This window comes from Cupressus sempervirens, chromosome 8 (genome assembly GCF_028749045.1).
Source record: "Cupressus sempervirens isolate cs-2001-9-10 chromosome 8, ASM2874904v1, whole genome shotgun sequence".
Taxonomy (NCBI): domain Eukaryota; kingdom Viridiplantae; phylum Streptophyta; class Pinopsida; order Cupressales; family Cupressaceae; genus Cupressus; species Cupressus sempervirens.
The window spans coordinates 758,387,753-758,397,970 of record NC_143125.1 but is presented as its reverse complement, the minus strand read 5'-3'; positions in this window follow the sequence as shown (position 1 = coordinate 758,397,970).

Sequence of the window (10,218 nt, the reverse complement as noted above, 5' to 3'; positions counted from 1 at the left end):
TAAGTACATTTTTTTGGGTGACACAGGATTGCCCTTATACCTCTGGATGCTCCTGCATCAAGAAGAGTGCTCCTCCATTGGTTCTTTTTCTATCATCAATGTTTCCTCCCCAGTTGACATTAGTGTAGGCATTCAACTCAAACTTATCATTCCTCTTATAGTACAAACCAAAATTATCTATGCATTTAAAATACCTCATTATCCTCTTTATTGCCATGAAGTGATTTTTTCTTGGATTGGCAAAAAATTTTGCTACAATCCCAACAACTATTGCAATTTTCCCATCATGGACATATACATTGTCTAATTGACTTCAGAAAATTCATAATTCTTAGAAAACTTGTGTCCTATTGCCATTGGTGTGTTGACATGTTTGGAATCCTCTAGACCAAATGTCTTGAGTAGCTCTTTGATATAATTTGATTGGGTCACAAATATACCATGTTTTAGTTGATGTGCTTGTAATCCAACAAAGAACTTTATTTCTCCAAACATTGACATTTCAAATTCATGTTTCATCTTGTCAGCAAAATCTTTGCTTAGTACTTTTTTTCTTCCAAAAATTATATCATCCACAAAAATCTGTGATATCAAGATATCCCTACCTTCTTCTGATTTGATGTACATGTTTCTATTTTCATCTGTTCTTTCAAAGCCTATCTTCACCAAATACTTGTGAAGTCTCTCATAGCAAGCTCTAGGAGCTTGTTTCAACCCATAAAGAGCTTTGTATAGCTTGCAAACCTTATCTTTGTTATTTTCATCAACAAAACCTTTTAGTTTCTCTATGTAGACTTACTCTTCTAGTATACCATTTGGAAATGCAAACTTTACATCCATTTGGTAGACTTTGAAACCTTTATAGTCAAAATATGCAAGTAGAGTCCTCACTTCTTCCATTCTTGCAATAGGGACAAATGTTTCCCCATAGTCTAGTACTTCCTCTTGTGCATACCCTTTGCAGACTAATCTAGGCTTGTTCCTTGTGATCTCACCATTTTCATCTAACTTGTTTTTGAACACCTACTTGGTTCCAATCACATTCTTGTCTGCTGGTCTTGGAACTAAAGTCCAAGTCTTATTCTTCTCAATTTTCTCTATCTCTTCTTTCATTGCATTATATCAATCATCATCTTGTAGAGCTTCACTCGTTGTCCTAGGTTCAACTTTGCTAAGAAAACATGTCTCATTTCTAAGTCTGTTCCTTGTCATTGGTCTGACCTCTTTGTCTCCAATTATCTGTTCTATAGGATGGTGCCTTCTCACATACTTTGCTAGCCTAGGCTCAATCCTTGTTTCTATTTTAGGCTTTTCAGTGTCAGAGTCACTATGTACAACTCTATCATGTAGCTCCTCATCTCTTTCATGTGTGTTGACTTCAAAATTAGAATGTGCATTTCCTACATTCTGTAACTCAACATCTGAATACAATTTGGCATTCACTAGTTGTGACTCGGTAGATACTAAAGTTTGTTGTTGATTTCCAATTTGACTTGCAGCATCCTCTTCATTAGACATTCCTTCATAGAAGTATACAAAGGATTTGTATTCTTCTAGTTTCTTGGTGCATTCATCATTTTGAACTTTTGCAAACTCATCAAAGTTTACATTTGCACTTTCCACAATTTTGTTAGTGTCAGAGTTTAAACACTTGTAAGCTTTGCTTCTAATGGACTAACCAAGAAATATGTCTTCATCACTTTTGGCATCAAGTTTACCATTCCTAGACTCTTTAAGAATATAGCACTGACATATAAATATTTTGAAATGTTTAACATTAGGTGAATGACCATATCATAGCTCAAAAGTTGTTACATGAGTACCCTTCTTAATTTTTGCTCTATTGAGGGTGTAGAATGTTGTACTTACAACTTCTCTCTAGTACTTGAGTGCAACATTCTTTTCTATCATCAAGTTTCTGGCATAGTCAATCACTGATCTATTTCTCCTTCCTTCTATGCCATTCTATGGTGGAGTTCTAGATGTTGATGTTTTCCTTTTGATTCCTCTATCATTGTAGAACACTTCAAAATCTCTTGATGCAAACTCACCTCTTCTATCAGATCTTATGCATTTCAAGCTTTTTCCTGTCTCCTTCTCAACTCTGGCTAGGTACCACTTAAACATTTGGCATGCATCAAACTTTTGTTTTAGGAACATGACAATCATCATTCTTGAGTAGTCATCCAAAAATAGCATTATGTACCTATCTTGTTTGTAGCTTTGCACTTTAATTAGACCACACAAGTCAATATGAACTAACCCTAATACTTCTTTGTAGGTATAGGTCTTCCTTTTGAAGCTAGAATTTTTAATCTTCCCTAGTTGAAATTGTTTGCACATTATGTTGCCAAGCTTCTTCAATTTTAAAAATCCCCTAACTTTCTTCATTTTGCTGATCCTGATCAGATTGTCAAAATTTACATGGCATAATGTCTTATGCCACAACCCCCATCATCAAATCTAACAACAAGACAAGTAGCATTTTCCATATGTTGATAAAATAAATTACTTCCATTCTAGTCACATTTTCCTATCAAACTTCCATGAGTATCATAGATCTTGGCTGTTCTATTTTCAAATTCTACTTTGCATCCTATGTTGCCTAGCTATGATACACTTAGTAGATTGTAATTTAAGCCTTCAACATATTATGCATTATCACATGATATCTTGTCTGTAATTTTGATAGTACCTTTTCTTTTGATGAGACATGGAGCATAAATTCCAAATCTAACACTATTACCATCATATTGAGTAAAGGTAATGAACTTACTTTTGTCTCCAGTAATGTGATGTGAACATCCACTATGTATGATCCATTTGTCATTTTTTTTGATATAGGTTACCATTTCTCTTGCTTCATCTTCATTTGATTCATCCTTCATGGCCACATAGACTAGTTCATCATCATTAATATCAGAATCTTCTTCAACAATGTAGCATCTTTTGCATTTGTCCTTGTCATATTTGCTACTATCTTCTCTCTTATTCTTGTACTTGTTTCCCTCTTGGTAGCTCTTCTTCCGCATGCACCTTGCAGCAATATGACCTACTTCATTGCAATTGAAACAAATAATAGGAAGTTTACATTTAAATTTACCTTTGCCTCTATGAAATCTTCTAGCTAGTAATGCCTCAAATTATTCCACATTTTCTTCATCTATGTTGCTTTCACTGGATACATGTTTTCCTTTTCTATTCTTCTTCTTTGATTGCACCTCCTTAGTGTCTTTCAATGTCATCTTGGCCTTGAAAGTAGGTTCAAGGTTCTCTAGTTTGTAGTTATTGAAGTTGGATAGTTCAAATGTAGTGAGTCTTTCAATTATTCCTTCAAATGTTAGTGTGTTTCCTTATACACACCTTAGCTCTTGGATGGTTGAGACTCTAATAGCATAGATAGGAGTAGGGTTCTCAAGTATTTTCTACTAGCAATCTCTTCTTCTAATTGACCACCCAAACTTCTTATTGCACTTACCACTTCTTTCAATTTGGCACCATATTGGGAAGCATTTTCTCCTTTCTCCATCTTCCTATCATCAAAATTTCCTATGAGGCTTTCTCATTTTTCCCTCTGAAATTTTTGATCTCCTCCATAGATATTTGATAAGGCTTTCCACATCTTGCATGCAGTGTCAACACCCTATTAGGAGTGTGCCTTGTTAGAGGACTTTTAGAACATTCACCCTGTTAAAGGATCTATAAATGGTTGTTAGGCCAACCTAAGTCCATAGGATTTCTAATCACCTTGTTAAAGGCTCTCCAACCTAGCTGTTAAGCTAACCTATCACCATAGGATTTTTCTTTTCTAATACAATTGCTAGAGAGTATTAGATAGTCTTTGACCTGATGTAACTTACTTGACTTCAACCTTGCGGATATCAGATCATAATTCAGCTCATTCTTTGCTTGGCTTGTTTCCTTTGTAGTTCTGACAGCTTGTCCACCCTTACAAGTTCTACTCGTTATGTCAATGTAATTTTCTCCTTGTAGTCACTTGATCGAATGAGAGTCTCTGTGATCTGTTCTTGCTTACTGTGTCTTCTCCTTGACACTTCACACTAGCCCACATTTGGCCTCTTCCAACCACTTCTTAGCTTCACACACTTCGATCTCTAAACTGTAATTCCTTATGTAGAATTCTGTAATTCATTTTTCCACTCAATTATTCCCTCTCATAACTTGAATTGACTTTGAAAGATACAATATATCTTTCCCTTCAATTTTTTTCTTCTAGAAACTTCATGTTGAATCCACCTGTATTCACCCAAAAATAGTTACCATAAAACTCTATGACACCAACTCATCATCCTTATCTTCCACTTGGTTCAAAAATTTCAATGTAACAACCTTATCATCTCTAATTTGGTGAATCTTTGACTTTTAAAATAATGTAGCAACTTGACTCTATTGAAATATCGGTGCTCGAAACATACTATGTTACTTGACATCAACTAGGTTTTACTAATTCTCAACACTTGAAAACTTTTACTTGGCACTTGAACTTCACTTGGCACCTAAAGGAATTTCACTTGGGACCTAAAGTTCACTCGACACACACTAGATTTTGCATTTTCTCGGCTCCAACTGAAAATTTTCTCAACACTCATTTATGAACTTAGTTAAGCTTTGTAGTCAACCTTGTTTCAACTTTCACTTCTAATATATCTAAGTGTGTCCCACCTCTATACCTTAGAATAAGTTATCAATGCATCATTTTATCAATGTTTTAGTTGATTCTTATAGTTCACTACAACAACATAACTCAACATTTTCCTTAGGTGCTCTTCTCACCTGTTATTGATTAATTCCTCCTCATTAATCAACTAAGTGATAGTATTTAGATCATATAAGCAATTTTCATTGCTGCAAATAGTAGGTTTGACATCGATGACAAAACAATGATTGAAAACATTCTTTATCAACTTCATCATTATTCAACAATGATCTTTTCAATCATTTTCCAACATAAGGTAGCTAGTAAATATATTTTTAATTTTAGATAATAAACTTAGCTATTTAAAATATATATTTATTAGTTGACTTTATTTCTATACAATGGTATGTTTATTAAATATTTTCTACATTATAGATTGTTAAACGTCATTTTAAAATTAAATAAAATTTAGTTATGATCATATTAATTATATACATTATTTTTAAATATGATATAAATATTGCATACATTTTAAAATTAAATAGTATTAAAAAAAAATTGTTGTTGAATTTCATATTTCCTAATTCAGATTGCAATATATTCAATTAGGACAAGAAGATAAACAATAAAAAATCACCCAAAAAAATAAAATTGTAATAATTTGCCATCATTCAACTCATATTTCTAGTCTTGCATATTTGCATCCTAAGCCTTATCAAAATGTATTTATCGAGAAAAGTGTTTATGAAACATTTAAGTAATAGACAATGAAGGTTAAATAGTAAAGAAAAGTCTCCAAAAAACTAAAGAAGTACAATATTAAGGTAAAATAGTAAATATGGTGCAACTACTACCAAAAAGTGAGAGTACATAGTTTGAGTTATTACAACTTTTGAAATGTCCTAAAATACATAATAGTTTCATTACTATGATTTATATTAAAATAATTGTTACTAAACTTTGTAAAATCTTGTTGTCCATCTCATCATCTAAATAGTATGCCTTGTTTTGGCTAATTTCTTTGAATTTTTTATAGGTTATTATTATTGGATCTATGTTCATAATTATTTTAGCAATAAAATAGAGGCTCATGCATAATAATTCTAAAAAGTTTAATCTACCCATTTTGGATATCAATTTCATGTGTCTAAAGTGTTAAACATAAATGCAATATACAATAATAAATAAAATTATAAATTTTATTTCTCTATGTCTCCCCTATCTTTATTATAAATATAACATGAACATGTTAGTAATGAAGTATAATTATCTTTTCAATCACATTTGGATCTCTATGGAAATGTATGGAAAAAAAGTCTAATTATTTCCCAATTAGACCTACAAACCTCTTCGGTGTACCAATCGCACACAAAAATTGCAAATTTTGATTAACAAATTTGAAAGCTTTAAGATCATTTTGTACACAACTTGCAATATTTGGTAAACCTATTTACTTAGTTACTTCTTATTTATTGGTAAAATGGAAGAACTTTAATAAGATGTAGGCTTCCACCTTACAAGGGTTGCCAACCCATTCAAATATGTGTGTGAGGTGAAGAAGGGAATTTGCAAATATGATTCCATTTATGATCCAAATTAGATTAGATAATACCCAAAGGAAGAAGGGAGATAACACTAAATCTAGATTAAAAGGAGGAATCCAATATAGGGAAATTTACTCCCTTTGGCCCTTAATAAGATAATGCATGAATATGAAATTGGACTAATTGCATAAATAATGTAAATCTAGATGCTATGTAAACACAATTAGCCCAATTAAGATATAAATATAGAGTAAAGATATGGAAGGAAATAAAATATAAAAGACTCACCTCGAAATGTGTAGAGGAAGATGTATTTTTTCTCCAAAATTCATAGATCTCAATTGTACCAGGATATCTATTTGGGAGTCTCAAAATTAAAAGACAAAAGGAACAAAACTCATAAATCTCCCCAGAATGTGAGATTTGAGCACTAGGCAGACTTGGGAAGATGTCTCATGACCAGGTTTTTTGGCATCAAGCTATGGTTTCCATTTGAAAAAACTTACTCATATCTGTGAAGACATCGAGCTCATCACTCAGATTCCAACATCTACCAAGTACTTTAGTGTTAACTAAGATCAACAGTTTACACCAAGCATTTCAAAGTCTACCAAGCATATACAAATAGTGTGAAGATTTGTAGTTACTACCAAGCTTCACAGTGTCTACCAAGCAGTTAGTTAATGTGATGGAAAATCAATGTAAATCGAGTGTTGGAAGAAGTAATGTTTATCGAGTGAAGCAAGGTAAACTCATCATCCAGTATCTATCAAGTGACACTATGTCTACCGAGTCACCAATGCTCACTGAGTTCAAAGCTACATCGTGTGATTAGTATGGATTGAGCCTTCACTTCTACTGAGTGCATGACGATGTCGAGTAATGAAGTGGACACTGAGTATTAGAAGGTCACCGAGTCATCTTAGTGAACCCGAGTTATTTTCTATTAGGCTGACTTTGTAACATGTTTATTCACTTTTGTTTTGGTTAACCTTATATTTTTATGTATTGGAATGGTATATATATATATATATATATATATAAAAGATGTATTGTATGATACCATTATACTATTATGTTATCAATGTAATGAATGAGAGGATGTAAGAAGTAAATGTGAAAGTGTATCAGTAGCAATACAAGGAATTCAACAAGGTCAATACATGAGTAGAAAAGAGATATCTATCACATAAGGTGATTAGTTCTTAAAGGATCTAATCAACAATTAGTTGTAAGTAAGATCCCCTACTTCATCCTAATAGGTGAATCAATCTTAAATCCTTTAACAAGGTAGGCTTATCAATTTTTGTATAAATCTCCTAATAGAGTGCATACTTCATTGTATGTTTTGTAAATCCTCTAACAAGGTGGATCTAGTAGTCCTATTTGCTACTAACAAGGCAGATCACTAGAAGTGGTTAATGTAAACCTTAATAGGCCAACTTTATGCTGCAATAGTGAAATTTTGTGGGTATCATCCCCACCCCAATTTTACTTTCTACTTGGAAGGTTTCTGGGTCACCAAAATTCTTTGTTCTATGTGTTATGTGTTTTATCTTTCAATTATTATGCATGTAGTAAAGTAGATGAATATGGTGAATAATTTAAATGGTTATATGCTGAATTAATGAAATATTTTTGAAGTTATTGATTCACCTGTCCCCTCTTAGTAACTTAGCAAGTCTTTATTATTTCCAACAATTGGTATTAGAGCAGTGTGGTTCTCAGGATAAAGTTTAACAACTTGAGAAAAGATCAAAGGACAAACGGAGATATTCAAACTTGACAAAGCAATTGAAAATGAAAAGCTAGATCTAGAAATGGCCATGGTTCAACTCAAAGAAGCAAAGAAGAATCTTTCCCAATATCTAAAAAGAAGAAAGGAACTTGAAAATCATTTGAATGACCTTAAGTATGTTGAACAAAAGATTGAAGACTTTTTCCCTTTAAGTAGTTCAGATGAAGCAAACAATGCAATCAAAGAACTCCTAGAAAAGAATGGATCATTGCAAGAAGAGCTAAGGAAACTCAAAAGAGAACAAGAAATTCAATCAATCAGGCTATGTGAGATTTTGGAACAAAGGAATAAGGAAAAAAAATATTTTGAGGCAAGAAACGATTAAGAACAAAATCAATCCTTTTAGCATGAAGACCTTACAGATCAAATTACTGAAGCAAATGAAGAAGTTAGGATTCTCAAAGTAGAAAATGAAAGAATAAGGAATGATCTAAATTTTGAAAGACAAATCAATGAAAGAACAATGAAGGAGTTGAGATTTGAAAAGAAAATCAATGAAAGATTGAAGAATGGCCTAAAAAATAAAAAACAAGTCAGTGAGAGAATGGTGAAATCTCAAGCAGACATGAATCAATTAAATTAGCAAAATGAGCAAAATCTTCATAGGCAAAAAGGTAAAGCAAGACTTGAATACAATGAAGAAGAAGGTGAGTCTTCCAAACAAGGTGGAAAAAGAAATTAAAAACCTACATGCAATTACTCTAGAAAAATAGGTCACACATCAAACAAATGTTGGAGCAATGGAAAGGAAAAATTCAATGGAAAATGCTACAACTGCAATCCGCATGGTCACAAGGCTAATGTATGCAAGGAGAAACAAAAATTTGTAGTTAAATATCACAAATGCAAGAAGCAAGGTCACAAAGCATCTGAGTGCATATCAAAACCATTCAATCCAGCTAAACAACTTGTCAAGGTAATATTTGGATGAGACGACAATACTTGGTGCAGATGTCATTATTGTGGAGAATATGGACACACTGGCATAAATTGTGTAAGGCATCACCTAAGAAAGAAGGATACTACCATAAGGTGTTGTACATGCATTGAACTTGATCATATAGCTAAAAACTACATGAATATAGGAAAATTTGACAATGAAAAGAAGGCTAGAGTAGACAACATCAGAAAACAAATGAGGTAGCAATGGATTCCTAAATCGACTGAGGAAACAAGTTCAAATAATGGGAGTGAAGTCATTCAAGATGTGGGTGACTCTATCACCTCAAACTAAGTTCTTATCAGTGGATTGGAGCTATAGTCACCAAGATCACCATAAGCAGTTCCAATAAATGAAAAATGCAAAAGATCCAATCAACATTTTAGATACATAGGGATCATAGAGACACATACTTCACCAAGTTGCATTAGAATCCATTGGGCAAGGTTGGTTGATGAATCTACCGAGCGAGGTCAGGAGTAGTGGAAGTTTGGTTCATTTGTCGAGTTACAAACACTTGCCAAGTTTGATTAGTGGATGAAAGTCTTTCATGCACTATGTCATTATGACACCAAGCATTAATGGAATTTTCTAAACAAAAGGGGCACAAATAGACTTCATTTTTCACAGCATTCATAGTATTCATAGTGCAGAGTGATTTAAAGAGCTTAAAGAGGTTTTCGAGAAATTTTGTAGTGAAATCTTCAAGGAATTTAATCTCTTACCAAGCACCGATGGCATCAACAAGTGGAAGAGGTAGCAAAGCAAAAAAGGGTTTAGAAATGCTAGTCAAGGATGTGGAGTGAGAAGCACCTAATTTCAAGCTCATTCTAGCCATTGCAGAGTCACTTGATCCGCATGAAGCTCAATCCCAAATTTTTCCCAAGGTACTTTTAATAAATGATATCAAAACTCATTTCAAATGCACTATTCAAGAGTTAGGTAGACTTGAAATGGATAATGCCCTAGCTGAAATGTGTGTGGATTGATCACTGAAACTGGAGCACAAACACTTGGAAACAAAATGGTTGACTCATATCCCTCATTTGCCACAAAATTTTCAAGTGAAATGGATTAGGTACAAAGTTAGTCGAGTCCATAACAACCAATTGTGGTTGGAACAACCCATATTGATCACAAAGAAAATGATACATAAGATCACAAGTCTCCCAATGTTGAGGAAAGCCAAATCCACCAAAACCCTAGGTCAAGAGGAGTTGCAGAAGAAAACCCTAGCCAAGTGGGATGGTAGAGGTTTAGCGATCAACAATGTAACTGA